General features: G+C 38.3%; 1 protein-coding gene across 13 annotated transcripts in view; it reads left to right on the top strand.

Annotated features, from left to right (window-relative positions):
* The window catches only part of GAB1 (GRB2 associated binding protein 1), a 140003-nt gene that overhangs the window by 63173 nt on the left and 59725 nt on the right, over positions 1-17105 (top strand). The window contains exon 1 of one of the 13 annotated variants that reach the window (XM_037897268.2): positions 3074-3380. The exons of the other annotated variants lie outside the window; for them this stretch is intronic. The gene's annotated coding sequence lies outside the window, so the exon portion shown is untranslated. Of the gene's footprint in view, positions 1-3073; positions 3381-17105 lie in introns of those variants that run through there. 13 annotated transcript variants of the gene reach the window in all.

Below are 17105 nucleotides of genomic sequence, written 5' to 3' on the forward strand. Positions count from 1 at the left end.
AACATAATTTTCAGTTTAGATGTATAACTCCTTACACAACATCTATACATGCTGGCCAGCGTGGCTTTTAGTTGAGACCTCACGTGGTACTCTTTGGTGAGCTAGATCCCTGTAACCCCTCTGCGCCTGTTTGCCAGTTGGCATTAAGAAGTTTTAGAGTCACAGTGGGTAAGTCGTCTTTCTGTGCCTGAGTTTTCCCCTCTGAAAATGGAGATAGTTATGCTTGTCTGTCTTTTGTAAAGTACATTGAGAGCTATGGATGAAAAATGCTATGAAAGATCCAAATCAGTGTTTGCCCACTACTTTAGTTGTATTGAATTCTATAAATTCACTGGCTTAAAAGTGGAGTGGTGAATCAGGCCAATAAGTTCTCTTAATTTATTTTAAGGACCAACAGGCCAACTTCATATCAAGTCAAAAATACTCTTGTAAGTACTTTAAGATGATATAATTTATCTGGAATGTCAAAAGCCACAAAATTACCTTTTGCTCAGTGTGTGTCCTCTAAGGGGAGGATTGCTGAGCAAGGAAAGAGTCCAGAGTCACAATCTTGGCTTCCATTGTGCCCACTGAGGTAGTGGTCTTCACTAGCCATCACCTTCAGCCCCCAACTAAAACCTCTCCAATGCATCATCAAGGATCTACAACCTATCCTGAAGGACGACCCATCACTCTCACAAATCTTGGGAGACAGGCCAGTCCTTGCCTACAGACAGCCCCCCAACCTGAAGCAAATACTCACCAGCAACCACACACCACACAACAAAAACACTAACCCAGGAACCTATCCTTGCAACAAAGCCCGTTGCCAGCTGTGGCCACATATCTATTCAGGGGACACCATTATAGGGCCTAATCACATCACCCACACTATCAGAGACTTGTTCACCTGCACATCTACCAATGTGATATATGCCGTCATGTGCCAGCAATGCCCCTCTGCCACGTACATTGGTCAAACTGGACAGTCTCTACGTAAAAGAATAAATGGACACAAATCAGATGTCAAGAATTATAACATTCATAAACCAGTCGGAGAACACTTCAATCTCTCTGGTCACTCGATTACAGACCTAAAGGTCGCAATTTTACAACAAAAAGACTTCAAAAACAGGCTCCAACGAGAGACTGCTGAATTGGAATTAATTTGCAAACTGGATACAATTAACTTAGGCTTGAATAGAGACTGGGAGTGGATGGGTCATCTCACAAAGTAAAACTATTTCCCCATGTTTATTCCCCCCCACCCCCCAACTGTTCCTCAGAGGTTCCTGTTAACTGCTGGAAATGGCCCACCTTGATTATCACTACAAAAGGTTTCCCCCTCTTCCCACCCTTCCCCCCCCCCCCCCCCCCCCCCCCCGGCTCTCCTGCTGGTAATAGCTTATCTTAAGTGATCACTCTCCTTACAGTGTGTATGATAACACCCATTTTTTCATGTTCTGTGTGTATATAAATCTCCTAACTGTATTGTCCACTGAATGCATCCAATGAAGTGAGCTGTAGCTCACGAAAGCTTATGCTCAAATAAATTGGTTAGTCTCTAAGGTGCCACTAGTACTCCTTTTCTTTTTGCGAATACAGACTAACACGGCTGCTACTCTGAAACCTGTCTTCAAAGCAGTTAGCTGAGGGAAAAAAAACTTTGGATCTTGTCATCATGAGGTTAACATGCTATTTTCCCCCTTTATCCATTCACTTTTTGAATTAACTTTTTGGCAACAGATTGAGATTCTTTCAGGAGAAATTTGGCTGATATTGAGCAGCAGGGTCATGAACCTAGGTCTGTTTAGTATGTTTTTATTTTTACTTTTCACCATATTTGGGCTTCCAAATTTTAGATAAAATGACCTATTTTGGTCTCAAGTACTCTGTAAAAGTTACAGACTTTAGCTGTACCACCCCATCCCTCTCCACCTCATCCTCTGTGCCTCTTGAAAACTCAACTAGTTCAAACGCTACAGGGAAAAGCAGCTTAAAACTCTGAGACAAAGGTGCATTGAAAAGCTTTGTAAAAAAAGCCAAATCAAATAAACCATTCACAGACCCAAATCAGGAATAGTTGTATGTACAGTAAGAAAACATGAATACATTTTAAAAAATTACTTCAACACCTGAATTCAGGCTTCTGTTTTTTTCTTGAAGCAGTTGAGAGGACTGTGAATCACTAAGTAATGTAGTGAATAAAACATGCAAAATTTCTGGTTGTTTGTGATATTTTCAAGTGCTTCAGGAGAAGATAGGAGGTTGATATTGCAGCTAAGGCAATAGAATGGGATACAGGAGACCTGATTTAGATTCCTTGGCTGCAGACTTCCAGTTAACTTGGGCAAGTCACATAATCTCTCTCTCCATCAATTCATCACCTGTAAAATGATGATAATACTTCCCTACCTTTATAAGAGTGTTGTGTCTTTAAACACAGTCACATACTGTGGTGATAAGTACCTGAAAAGATAGACAACAGAACTGTGGACTTGAAAAGAAAGGATTTTGCTTGTCATCTGAACACTGTTTTACTAACATATTTTATATTTGATGTGTAAATGAGGTAAATGGAGATTTTAAAACTGTTTAATAACTTTTAAGTCTGATAAGTATAAACTGTGAATGTTAATTGAAATTTATGAATGTAATATTCTATGCTAATTAGCAAATTACACTGATAAAGTACCAGGTAGCATAATGAATTCAATACATGTTGTTGGCATGACTTCATTAGAAAATGTGCTTGTGCTAGTTGTAACAATCTTGGGGTTCATTTAAATAACAAACCAGTGAATGAGAAAGGAATACAACTTTCATAAAACAAACTGGAGAGCTTCTGCAGTGAGCTGCTGCACACAGCCATGCGGTGTTCCCAAACCTCGCCTCTAGGGCACACCTCCAAATTCCCATACTCACAACACTGCCCCTGTGAGAGAACGTTTCCACAGTCTTTCAGAAACATATCTCTACACTAGTGTGGCTGAATTTATAACTTTATGAGCTACATTGGGAGCTTATTTTAGATAAGATGATATCTTCACCTGTTTTGATTCTCTGTTTTGCAGTAGTTTCGTTCTGTGATGGATAGTAGAGAAAACTGATTAGTGCTGTGATTGATACTTCAGCATGTCAGGGGACTGGTATAATGGGCTGCCATTGAGACTGCACTGTGAAACCACACACAGATTACCTCATCTCATTAGAAGATTGAAACCTTCATTGAGTCTACAAGATTGCACAGCTTTCAGATGTACTGCAGTTGGGAATTGGTGCTAAGAATGCTTTCATTTTCCTTGGATGACACTGAAATGGTGATTTTTTTGTTTTGTTTTGGATAAAAGTCACAGCTGCTGGATGCCAATACAGAATGTTCCATTTCATCTTCTTTTAAAGTAAGGTTCTGAATTATGGAATGAATTTAGCTTTGGAGTCGATGTCAGAGTTGGTTGTGTTAAATCTATTTAACATGCTTAGCCACTGCCATTTCATGATTCTGTAGTGAGAGTGCCATAAAGAGCACATTCTTGTTTTGCGTATTCTGTGTTCCTGAAGCAAGGGGTGAAGCAACAGGTGTATCATCACTGGCAGCAGTAGCCTTGGTCTAAGATATAGTTGATCCTCTGATGCTCTGTTTTGTGTTGACTAAGGGACATAGCTCATAATAGACAGCACTCTGCAATACACAGCTGTCTTGTTTTGGGATAGTGCAGCTGGCTGCACATGCAGATGTGCCTAGAAAAGATGGCTTACAGAGAGCCCATTTAACCCATTGTTTACTGTTGCTAAAGGGAGCTCATTAAAATGCAGTGTTTAAATAAAAATAAATATGGCTTATACATTGTTACTTGGAATATTTGAGCCCTGCTAGGGCAATAAGCCAAACTGAAGAATTTGTTGTAGTGCAAGAACTTGCATGCTACAATATTGATATTGTACACCTTATCAAAATATGTTCAGCAAGTTGGCCTTTCTCTGCTTAAGCTGTCAACAATTATCCTTTTGTTCAGAGAAGACATGTAGCGAAAGAGATGTGAGGTAAGTGGTGGTTTTGCTATTCAAAATTCAATAGAAATAATATTTGGAATATATACTGCATGTTTTGAGCAGCTGGTTGATGTCTGTTAAGATGCTGCTTAACAATAAGTGCTATGCAACGTTAGTAAGCACATATGCACTTGTAATGAATAACAGCAGTGAGACTACAGAACAGATTTCCCATTAGTCTGGCAATGAAATCTCTGAGATTGACATACTGTCTAAGGTATTTCTAAGGCATCTATCAGTTTCTGTGTAAGTGCTGATCACATAAGCAGTGTTTGTTTGTATAAAGATAATTTAGAACAAAGTCAAACATTAAAAAACAATCATTGAGCCAATTTGTCAAGATGATAAAAGAACAGAGACCCTAACGTGAATATTTTTTATTATTCTTACATGTATTCTATCAAAAATCCAAATAATGAATCATATGCAAGTGGATGTTAAGGACATATAGACTACATTTCATATATGAGTATAATCAGGAGCACTTGCCTTCAAGAAACATCAAAACAAGAGTGGCTAGATCGGGGGTCAGCAACCTTTGGCACGCGGCCCATCAGGGTTATCCACTGGCAGGCCGCAAGACATTTTGTTTATGTTGACCATCCGCAGGCACGGCCCCCGCAGCTCCCAGAGTTCTACAGAATTCTATACATAAACAAATTACACAAATCGTATAAAGCTCTAAATACTGTCCTTTTGGTCAATCAGTGTTTAACTGCATAGTTGCATACAGTGGACAGAAATTAATTACTTCTCAGTAAAGTATCCATTATGTGTAGGTATGTGAACATTTTGCTGGTCATCTTAAACGTTCACTCTACCATTCTAGTTATTGAGCATGTGAAATAGCTGACGCAGAGTACCTATCTTGAGATACTTTTGACTCACAAGGAAGTTTGCTATGTCATGATATTGCTGAAAATCATGAGGCTCCCAAGCCAGATGGAATATCTGTTGCAATGTAGAGAATGCAGTTCCTTGAGTGACCATCTTAATTTCCCTGCTATGGATCCATTGGTCTAGGCTGAAGTCATAACTCATGGGTATTTCTATCCAATCCATTGGGACAGAGCCAGTTTTTTTTAAAATCTGTTTATTGACACAGGAAGCTCACTTTGAGGGTGTGTTTGCTGACCCAACATTCCTATTCCCAGTGTGTCTGCCTTCACAAAGCAGAGCAGATATATTCTTTTCTGCTGTCTGTGGGAGAGCTTCTTGCAAGAGATTCCTTTTCATTGGAAATGAGTTTCTCTTTACTTTCGTCTGTGACAGGGTATTCTGTCCCTGAAGGGCAGTACTTCCTACTGGTCAATCCTCCCCATCACATATCATGGCCCTTCAAGAGTTTAGGGTGGTCTGATACACAAAGCCTGAGGATATATGGGGAGAGAGGAAGGGGGTCCTCATGAAGAAGTAGCATTTAGAGTGAATCCTGGTACTACAGTATCTTTAAGGGTCTGGGACCTGGAGCTGTGCAGAGAGGGTGGGACCTATCCAATAAGGAAAGAGCTGGGAGAAAGGGCCAGCATAACTGCTGCTTCCTGCTTCATAGCAGGGCAGATGCCTACAAACATGGAAAAGAGTAAGAAGGCTCCTGCAGGGTCCTGAGTTAGCAAGGAGCAGACACCAGCAGGAGAAAGCTGCTCTCCAGGAGGAGGGCTTGGGGATAATAATTGTGTGAATTACCCATCTCCAGGAGAAGGTCTGGGGCTTCTGACATGAGGAGAAACGTAAGACTGAGAGAGAACTTTCAGGGGACTGGGAACAGAGCTTAAAGGGCAGGCATCAGAGGAACCCTGAAAGCTAGAAGTACCTTTTTGTTTGTTTGAGATTTTTTGTTCTGGTCTTTTTTTGTAAGAGGTTTTGTAATAAAGAAGCCCTAAGAATGGTATTCTTGAATCAAATGTCAAGAGTGCTTGAAGTGGCATTAATGTCTTCCTGAGAAGTGAAACTGAGCTAGGGAGTACAGGGAGCTCCATACTAATTCAGCAGAGGGCACTACAGGTGAGGCATGCTTTATGGTGATCCCTTCCCCCCCCCCCCCCCCCCCCCCCCCCGCTGGTTTGTCCTTCCTCCTTGTTGGCCTCTGTCGGTAACTCTTATTGACAGTTACAGTGGTTGAGTGGTTCTTCTTTCATCATCCAAGGATTCCTGCTGCTGCACTCAGAAGAGGAATTTTGCATTTGGGAGGGAGTGCAAAACTTGGGACAGGTATCTTTAAGTTTGTACATTTTTCCTATTCGCCCACAGGAACGTGCCAGAACATCCAAACTTTTGTCGCACAAATGGAATGGGGGCATAAGGTGGTTATATACACTTTGTACTGGTCTGCTTCCCTCATCAGAATTACCATCATGGCTCTTTTGTGAACCAGGACTTCCCTTTTCTGGCAAGAAATTTAGGGTGATCTTGGGAACAGCAGCAGAATTGTTTTTTAACCACAATTTCCAGTCTTCTCCGTAGGAGAAGTTGTATCTAATGATAAAGCTTGCAAGCAAGTTCAGGTGAGGGGAGGAACTTCAACTTTAGTATGGGTACCATCAGCCTACTGACTAGTGGAAAATACCATGCATCCAGAGTCAGCATAGTTTTCTGACACAACAGATCAGTGTTGTTATGATCTCAGTTGATTGCAATATCAGGAAAAGTACTGGAACAAAATAGAGACCTTCTGTCATCTTGATTTGCTTATTAAGCCATTGAGACCATTGTCCATGCTAGCAGCTGGAAGCTTTTGAGAAAAAGTGTGGATGTCTAGGTAAGATGGCTAAGAAAGCATTAGGAGGATACAATATTGTACACACAATAGTTAGGCAAATTTAATTAGCCACTGTCCCGTACCATGTTTCTGACAAATATATTGTATTTTTGTTTGCTTAAGCTAAGGTACAGACTTGGGAATTCTTAGACATATACGTTTTATTAATCAAAATACAATTTAAAATTATATAAGAAATTACAGAAAATAAAACAGATTGCTATTTTAGTGTTTACAGTGTCCAACTAATCAAATTAAAGTAATGTAGGATGTTACAGTTTATCAAGTAATTCGTTTATTGTAATTCAATCTAAATATATTACAAAGTCGTAAACATAATTCTGTACTATTCTGTAGAAGTGATTTTGGTACCAATATGAAATTATGGATTTGTAACACAGGTTCCCATTAATTTTTCAATCAAGTTTTTATTTTTCAAATTGAAAGTCACGAGACTGTCAATCATAGTTCAAAATCAGAAATTTAAACCATTACTTGACTATTTAGATTTGACTTCTATTAAAAATTACCTTTCCATTTCTCTTTAAACTCAGTAGTTTAAACCACACATAATCCATAACCCTAATTTTAGTTTACTGTAAACTCTGATTTATTGGAGACAAACCTACAGATATTTTTATAAAATTGAAGAAATAAAAATATTGAGAGTAAACTCTCTCTAGGGTTAGTCCTTTTGGTATGATGTCCATCTGTTTGCATTTGGAAAGGAGGAAGATGTCTGTCTTTATCTGTAAGAGTTTTTTCATGAAGTTGATGGATTTCCATTCCATACGGCTAAATTCAGTGCCTTGCACAATGACAGGTTTCAGAGTAGCAGCCATGTTAGTTTGTATCCGCAAAAACAGTATTAACACGGCTGCTACTCTGAAACCCGTCATTGTGCAAGGCACTGAATTTAGCCATATGGAATGGAAATCCATCAACTTCATGAAAAAACTCATACAGATACAGACAGACATCATCTTCCTTTCCAAATGCAAACAGATGGACATCATACCAAATGGACTAAAGAGTACTCCTGTTCTTTTTGCGGATACAGACTAACACGGCTGCTACTCTGAAATCTCTCTAGGTTACAACTCATTAATTCATTAAAGATTTTGTCTTTTGTCTGAGGAGCAGACTGTTTTTTGTGACATCACACATCATATGCTATCTGAAAAATCTCTAGTCTGTAATTGCTATAGGCACAAATGTTTTTTTATCCCTTTTCCAGGGCATGTAAACTCGGGTTCCTGGTGCTGTGCTAAACTAGTACAATTAACTGGCCAAACTCTGAACTCTTAACCTCTTGTTGCCTAAAGTGAGAGAGAAGGTTTTGTAAATTGCATCATCTTTGGTGTATAGAGAAGTATTTGGGTGGAGTGGAGAGCTCTTAACATTATGAGCACCTAGAGAGTGAAGTAAGAGAATGGTAGAAGTGGGTGAACTGTCACCACCACTGGAGAAGGCCAGATTGGAAATGAGATATTAATGGGACAGAAAAAATAGGTCATTTTGGATGATTGATGTAACTTTCGGTCTCTACTCTTAAATCTATGAAGATGAAAGATAATTCCATATATAAAGATATGTCTTGCTGAAAGGTTGTTTGTACTTTGAACACAGATCTTGTTTGCATTTAAAGAAAAGGTAATCTTGCACTTTTTGGTTTTCTCTTTGCAATAATTTAAAAGTGCATTAATTACATTATTTTGCTTATCTGCCTTTAATTTGTGAAGCGTTGAGAATTTACTTTGCTATATATGAGTGAATTATTTGATTTTTTAAAACTTTACAAACTGCATTTTTGTGATACAACTAAGAAGCGAATTTACTTACTTTTAATGTTCATAAAATGCTTTTACTGGATAATTGTTTTTCTGCAAGAATATTTTTCTTGCAACTACTTTGTGTTCAAATAGGAGAGAAAAAAGCTAAATGTTTGTCTTTAACTGTTTGTTTTTCTTTTTTTAATTTTGTTTGTAATATGTTTATTGAACTCTCTGGACTGGTTCCAAAAATGTTAGGTTAGATGTATAAACATGTTCTAACAATGGTATCATAACACCAGTGTGTTTTTGTTTGGGTTGGAAATTGCAATATAAATATTCTGAGTTAAAGAAAAAGCAGCCATTTGTGTCTCCTTATCCCTTTTACCAATTCATTAGAATGTATTTGATTAAATAGTGGAAATGACTTTGCAATTCAAGGGACTTGGATTAATTTAGAAATATCATATGATGAGACACATACTAGCTTTTAAAATATTTTTCAGCTATTGCATCCCTTACATGCAGTGTCACAGGCTATCATCAGATTGATGTTGCAGAAAGTGCTTAACTATGATTTTTGTAGTATGTGAAGTATAATCACGTTATTGCCTTTAGTTCCTGAACACTTGAACAAATGTATAATATAGTAAACTATTACACTGCGTGTTATGGCAGCATTTGATCACAGTGTAGGCTGTTGATTTATGATGTATTGGCACTTCTGCTTGATACGTTTTGTAAATGTGCTAAGAGCTGGGGGTGAGCACTTTTTGCTATTACTGTTGCACTTATTTTAATTTTTTTAAATGACCCAAACAAACAGAGCTGTGAGGGTTATAAGACATTTTATTTGGTCTGTCTGAAATCATCAACACCATTTTCCTTCAAGATGACCTGTTTTAGACAGCATCTGAAACGAGGGTGAGTAGTCCCACTGTCTTCAGTGCTTACAGGATCAAGGTATTAATGTTTTGTTAATATGCTATGGATTTTTGTATTTAATATTTATAACTTAGGAAAAATATTGGTAACTTATGCACTTTTTGCAACTAGATGAGGTGATGATAAATGTTGGTTTTCTTGAATTGACTTTTACTTTTATTCCTCAAAACCTTTTTGGCTTAAATCTTTGCTACTTTGATCTAGTTTTATGCTAGAATTCCATTTTAGTCAAATTGGAATTTTGAGGCTCAAGTCCTCTAATACTGCCCAGCAGAGGTGTATGACCAGGCAGTAACAGTGAGTTTTCCCCACACTTTCATGCTGATATACCTCTAGGAGCGAGAGGTTCTTTGGGCTGCTCTTCACTACTGGGGAGATCCACACTGCTGCAATTGATGCAGCAGGTGTCAATTTAGCAGGTCTAGTGAAGGCCTGCTAAATCGACGGCCGAACGCTCTCCAGTTGACTCCAGTACTCCACTCTCCGAGAAGAGTAAGGGAAATTGACCGGAGAGTGTCTCTTGTCGGTACCTTACTGTCTTCACTGCCCGGCAAGTCGACCTAAGCTACGTAGCTAGAGTAGCGTAACTTAGGTGGACTTACCCCGGTAGTGAAGACAAGCCCTTTGTCTCTGTGCCCATTCAATCCTTTGCTTCCCTGCCAAGACTATCAAGAAGAGCAAAGATTAGACTGCAACCACACAACAATGCAACGCTGGCTCTTTTTTATTATTGTTGTTCTATGTTTTTGCTATGTTGGCGATGGCAGAGATGCTACCTTTTACACAACAGTGATTTCTAGTGTTAGGGCGGGTGACAGGATTGTTTTCTGTCTTACCATTTCTTCAGTAATGATCCTCGTAATGAGTAAACTGCTCCGTCTCTGCAGTGTTTCTAAAGCAGCGGTGGTTGGTAACATTGTCAAAATTGGAATGTGTTAGGTTGTGTGAGACAGAATGTAAACAGTTTTTTCTCGAGACCAGTGTGTTTAAAATTCTTCTCAGTTTGTGCACCAGTGCTGATGTGTACACAGCAGTGAAATGAGGACAGATACATACATGGATTTGAAAGTGGCAGGCCTCAAATTTTATTAAACTTTCCCATCCATGACCCACATTCTCCTGTGCTAGGCATTTAATTGATTCCAGTGCAGGGTTTATAGGGCTCCTACCATATAATCCGTAATTTGGGGTAGGCTCTCCTCAGCCTATCCCCAGGATTCAGGTCAATACTTTGCCTAAGACTCTAGGCATTTCTTGTGGTACAGTGATAGGTTGGAAGGGCATTTACCTGAACCAGTCATTTATCTAGAAGAAATGTCTGGCACTGAAAGTGATGTTTCTGTTATGAATTTAATATTGAAATAATCTATAATAATTTAAATTACTAGTTTTGTTTGCCATAATCCATGATATCCCAGATGTTGGCATTAGTGAAGTATCAAGATGCATAAAGTATTCCTCTGGTGGTGTCAAAGGAAATATTGGCAAAGCGCTATGGTCGGGGGGGCGGGGGCAGGATGCTTTTAACTAATAGGACCCTCTGAAGAGTGATTTTGTTAAGAATTTTAGTTATGTAAATGACATGGTACTCCTATAACATGGTTGGTATCCTTCAACAAGGAAGGGCTAAAAAAGCAAACTCATATTTTGTGACGTACATGTGTGAAGATATGCAACTCATTTTGTGTTACTTGGCGCCCACAATAAAGCCATTATATTTGTTAATAAAACAGTTTTAAAGTAACTTTTAGTTTTTCTGGGGAAGTAATTTACTGTAGAGAATATGACATGAAACATGACTTTTGTTTGTTTGGGTTATGTATGCAAGGCAAGAGCATTGTCTGTTCTGGATCTCTTTTAAAACATACAAGTTTCACAGTAGCAGCCGTGTTAGTCTGTGTTTGCAAAAAGAAAAGGAGTACTTGTGGCACCTTAGAGACTAACAAATTTATTTGAGCATAAGCTTTCGTGAGCTACAGCTCACTTCATCGGATGCATTCATTGGAAGTGAGCTGTAGCTCACGAAAGCTTATGCTCAAATAAATTTGTTAGTCTCTAAGGTGCCACAAGTACTCCTTTTCTTTTTAAAACATACAGGTCAGGTAAAGTGATTCTGGGAAGATACACATTTACTCTTTGCCTTCTCATTTTTCAGAGTTCTTGAAAAAACTCTGACTCATTATTTCAGCATAATGACTTTGCAGACCCAGTAAATTGGCCATTAATATTGGACTATTGTGTGAGTGCTAAGTACGTAAAAATAGTTGTGGAGCCAACCTTGTTTCCTTTTCAGGGTTTATCAGTTGGAAGCATCTTCTTATATCCCATGTGTAAGCAAAGAACCCTCTGGATTGATGATTTGATCTGTATAATGGAATATCTAGGCAGGATATCCTTTTTCTGTTATTCCTTGGTGTTATGGCATCAGGTTCTGTTTCAAAGTGGGGGCAGGGGAAAGGGAGATTGGAAGTAGCAGACAGTGTGGTTTTAGGTTATGTGGTTGAAGAAGATCTCAAAATCATTCTCCTACTCCATGATCAATTAATAATTATACTTCAAAAGACAGCTAAAATTTGACATAAAAAGGCACGTTAGTGGTAGACGAAGGACCAGTGGTTTCTACTGGTGTTCCCAGGCACAACAGAAGAGTCTTCTCTATTTAAAAGTTACTATAGATTCTGTATTGAAGTAAACCATATTAGTATCTCCTTTGTGCAGTTATTTTTAGCATTTGCAGACTTTCGTGAACTACTATGTTAGCAAGTTAGATCCAGTCTCAGCTTGTAAAACCTGATGCCAAAGCTTTTTTGAATTTTCTGATTCTGGTGTGGTTAAGTATTTAATAAAGTACTACTAAAAACATGGGAAGTCTAATGTAAATAACATGGGTGTCGTTATATACGATAAAATGTGTGTGTGTGTGTGTGTGTTTATATAGTAGTTAACACTTCAAAAGTTATATATGAGTATTACTTTGTTTTGACATGCTTATAACCTTCTCAAATTCACATTTTATGCCTTTATCTTTATCTTTATCTTTATGCTTCAGGGTTTAAGCCAATCTCTAACTTCAAGAAATTAGGAAGAGACCTAATTGGGGAGGGGGAGAGTATCATACATCAGTCCATACATCTTCCTCTGAATCATCTGGGGCTGGATATTGTGCAAGACAGGGTACTGGACTAGATGGACCTCCAGCCTGATCCATTATGGCAATTCGTATGGGTGATGAAGACAATTATAGGTTTGGAAAGACTTTAAGAGAGATTGTGAAAAGATTAGGATTGTTTATTTTACAGAGGAGATGACTAAGAGAGGACTTAATAAAGGTGCACGAAATAATGATTGGTATAGAAAAGGTAAACTGGGTGTTCATACGTACCCTGTCTCACAAGGAAAGAGCTTGAATGGCTGGAACTTGAAGCTAGGCAAATTTTTTTTTTTAACAGCGAGAATAATTACCCATTGGAACAACTTACCAAGGGTCATGGTGGATTCTCCATCACTGACAAGTTTTAAATCAAAGTTGGATGCTTTTCTACAAGATATGCTTTAGGAATTATTTTGGTGAAATTCAATGGCCTCTGTTATGCAGGAGGTCAGACTAGATGATCACAACCATTCCTTTCTGGCCTTGAAATCAATGAACCTAAAAAGGGAAACATTCAATGAAAATGAAAGGCCACAAATTTCAAACTAATCAAAGGGAAAACTTAGTTGATCTTTTGAACTCATAGCCGCTAAATACTGAGGTCAAGAATTTAGTATACTAAAAAAAAAAAACGAGCAGGATTAGACATTTCTGTGGCTAATGAGGATATTTACAGATAAATTAAATAGATTTTGAAATGTATAAGGGGATTCAAACCCTCAGGCATCAGGGCACAAGGCAATCCCTGACTTCCTGGGATTAGGAAGAAACCTCTCCTATGGGCAGATTGTTCCATAATTGTCCACTACAAGGTTTCTTGTACCTTTCTCTGAAGCATCTTGCATGGGTCACGATCACATACAGCATATCAAACAGGGTGGATCACTGATCTGATCTGGCATGATCATATGTTCCATATACCTAACTCACAAATGAGTGGATTTTCCTGGTTTCTAGCTTCCATAGAATACTAGTCTTCAGGTTCATTTGGAAAGACAGAGAAATTACCCTATTATCAGCAATGATACAAATTGAAAAGTAACTTTGCACATGTGTAGTAGGAAACTTCCACTCCCTTTACTGTTAGACTAGCTCCAGATCTGTGGAGTTAGAGATGATATACCCAAATTATTCCTGTGCAGAAATCCCTATCCGCAGAAGAGCTGTGGCATCAAGACTCCTATGAAAAAATATGTACTCTATAGTTAGCATGTGTTATGGTATTCAGAATAGCCTGGAGTTAAGAATCTTACATAGATCTCATGCTTTTTTGCAAATTGTTTAGAAACCAAGCGAGACCAAGTGAGGTTTTTTTAAATATTTTAAACCCACCCCTTATATATTAAATCATTCTAAATCTTACAATTGCTGTTATTTTCAGTCCATTGTGTCTACTTCCTGTTGGTCAAAGGTTATTAGGATAGGGTGGTGTATGTATAGTGAGATGGAAAGCTGACAGCAAAAAGAAAGCTCTGCTTATTTTGGGGTAGACACAACTACAGAAATGGCCAGGACATTGCTTGGATTTATTGAAAACGCAAAGAGGTAAACTGCTCCCAAAACTGACATAAGATATTCTTTTATTTATTCATATGGAAAATTAATGAGGTTTTAAAAAATACATTCTCCAAGGAAAGATTTATATTTTTCTTAGGTTAATTTTTCTTGTCTAGAAAGGATGTCATTTTTGTTTGGTATACAAGTTAAAGATTTTTGTAAGAGCTATTTCTTAGACATGAAAGTAAATATTCAGCACATTTGGTAATTTTATACTATAAGATGGTTTAGAACACCGTTTATACTTTTCTAAGAGTTAATACCGCAAACTGCAAATACAGTCTTGTTCTGATATATTAAGTCAAAAGAATGTATATTTTAGTATAGTGCTGTTCTAAAATGCATTATTTGTCTTGATATGGCTGGTCATTGTCTGCGAAACTTATCTATGTTGCTGTTTGGTTGTTCAGACAATAGTATGGCACTTGCGTTCTCCTTATAGTAAAAATAAACTTGTACTGAATAATCCTAAACAAACATTTTATACTTGAGGGATTGAGTTGTCTGCTCTCAAGATCTTCAGTGATATGATCATGAGCTCCTATATAGGTTACTGTTACATGGTTGTTACAAGGTTTTGCTTTTAGACGAAATATCAGTTACTAGAGTGGTTGCTGGGTGAAGGGAAGAAAAGGGTGACAATAAAATGGTCATATGTAGTTATTTGATTCTGCAAAACACTTGATCTGGTGGCTTGTTTGACTATTCTTAGAGAGTCTAGTTGACCACAGAAATGTTTTGTTGGTTGAATTGGTAAGTTAGTATGGGTACTGTTTTATCAACCAACTATTGTCAAATAAGCTGCGATTACACGGAAGCTTTTTAAAAAATTTTAAAGTATACCAATGTATACATTAATTATTAAATATTAGGTACTCTTGATTCTCTAAACTGCTCTCATTCATTTTGTAGCTTTTGTTTCAGTAGGTGTTCTAATCTCAAAGAAATAGTCTGTTATGCCTTGGAAAAGGACTTTTTTAAAGGCACCATCAAGTTGATATTAAGCAGTTTCAAAAACATTTGTAAAAACCGTTTTAGGGACTGAAGTCCCTCTACTGATGTTTTTGGTCTTACAAGCACATTTTTATATAATTTTAAAGGTCTTGTTTCTCCTTGTTGTTGTGTGAAAGCCTCATACAGACAGGGGAAATTGATGAACTATCCAGGCCAGTAGTGAAACTGAACATACACAAGATGCTGTAAATGTACAAGTAAATGAACTGGAAACATAGCAAGATTTTTCCCTCAAATCTTCCAGTGACAAACCATGCCTAAGATTACTGTAATGCTAGTAAGTAAAAAGTAAGATGTGTGATGAAATCCTGGCTCCACTGAAGTCAGTGGCAAAACTTAAATGGGGCCAGGATTTCCTCCATGAGTTTTACGTTAACTGTGCGATGAAGTGAGTTGTAGCTCACGTAAGCTTATGCTCAGATAAATTGGTTAGTCTCTAAGGTGCCACAAGTACTCCTTTTCTTTTTGCGAATACAGACTAACACGGCTGCTACTTTGAAACCTGTGCCCCTGTAACACCCAAACTTTGAATTCTTTTAATTAAACCATTTTTATGTGATCAGGCATTGTTCTCTCCCCCAATCGCTGCATGTTCAAGAATTTGACCTTGGTATTCTTAGTAAGTCATGATGTTGCTGGTTCTTTGTGCTGCAGTAGTGCTTAAAGGTCACAATCAGCATCAAAACACCCCTGTCCTATGCAGAGTACAGTCACTTACCAATGGACAAGTCTTAGCCACAACAACTTCCTGTGTTATTTTGGGGCCCAGCACAACGAGTATATTAAAAGGAGGAAATAGAAGGATGAATGTAACTAAAATAAGATGACACAGTTAGGCAGCTCTTCCACAACTGCAGGATTTATGAAGGTATGAAATATTTATTTAAATAAATCAGCCATTTCCAGTTTTTGCACAACCAGACTGTAATTTGTTGACTGATTGCATGGAGGCATTACAGCAGAGTTGGATCTCAAAGAGGAATTGGAAGGAAGGAAATTTCATAGCCTTAAATGTTGATTCAAGGTGGACTTTCCAAGCATAGAAGTAAATGCGGAGCCAGTTGTGGGAGAAGATGGCAAATGGGCAGACAAAGCTGGCATCACTGGTGGAGCAATAGTCATAGGAGGTGGCATAAGAGACAAGAGAGTCAAGTAAATTAGTTGGGAGGGCAGAGATGAGAAGGCCCTAAAATTAGCGACAAGAAACTTAAACTTGTGTTGAAAAGGGAAGTCAGCTGAGGAATTCAAGGAGGGGAGTGATGTGGTCAGAGTGGTGGTAAGGACAAGACTGTATTAGCAACTGCATTTTGAATAGGTGTAATAGGAAGTGTGTGTGGTGGGGGAGACAAGACAGGAGGAGGTGAGCACTTGGAACTAGTGTGGTGTGGGCAGAAAGGAGCGACTGTATTTTGAAAACGTTGTGGAGGAAGGAGCAGCAAAATTTGAAAACCACCTGGATGGGCAGGGCAAGGAAAAGGCACCCATCCCCCGGATTATCAACATGTGTGATAGGGACAATGGTGCTGTCTTCAGCAATAATGGAGAGGTCAAGGGAGGGCAGACCAAAAGCTCATTTATGACCACATTACATTTCTTACTGACAAGACCTCCAGGAAGAGATAATGTTGGATAGGTGGGTCAAGATGTGGAATTGAAAGAGATGGGGATAAGTCAGGAGTGGTAAGGTAAACTTGCCAGTGATTAGCAAAATCATGGTAGTTTGAAGGTTGTAAGTGGTCAAGAATGCCCAGAAATATTATATAGACCAAGAAGAGAAAGGGTGGCCTTGTGGTTAGAGCATTGGCCTGGGATTCAGGAGATTTGGGTTAGATTCCTTGTTCTGCTACAAGCTTTTGGCATGACTTTGGATAAATCT

Source organism: Chelonia mydas, chromosome 4, assembly GCF_015237465.2.
Source record: "Chelonia mydas isolate rCheMyd1 chromosome 4, rCheMyd1.pri.v2, whole genome shotgun sequence".
In the NCBI taxonomy this organism is placed as follows: Eukaryota; Metazoa; Chordata; order Testudines; family Cheloniidae; genus Chelonia; species Chelonia mydas.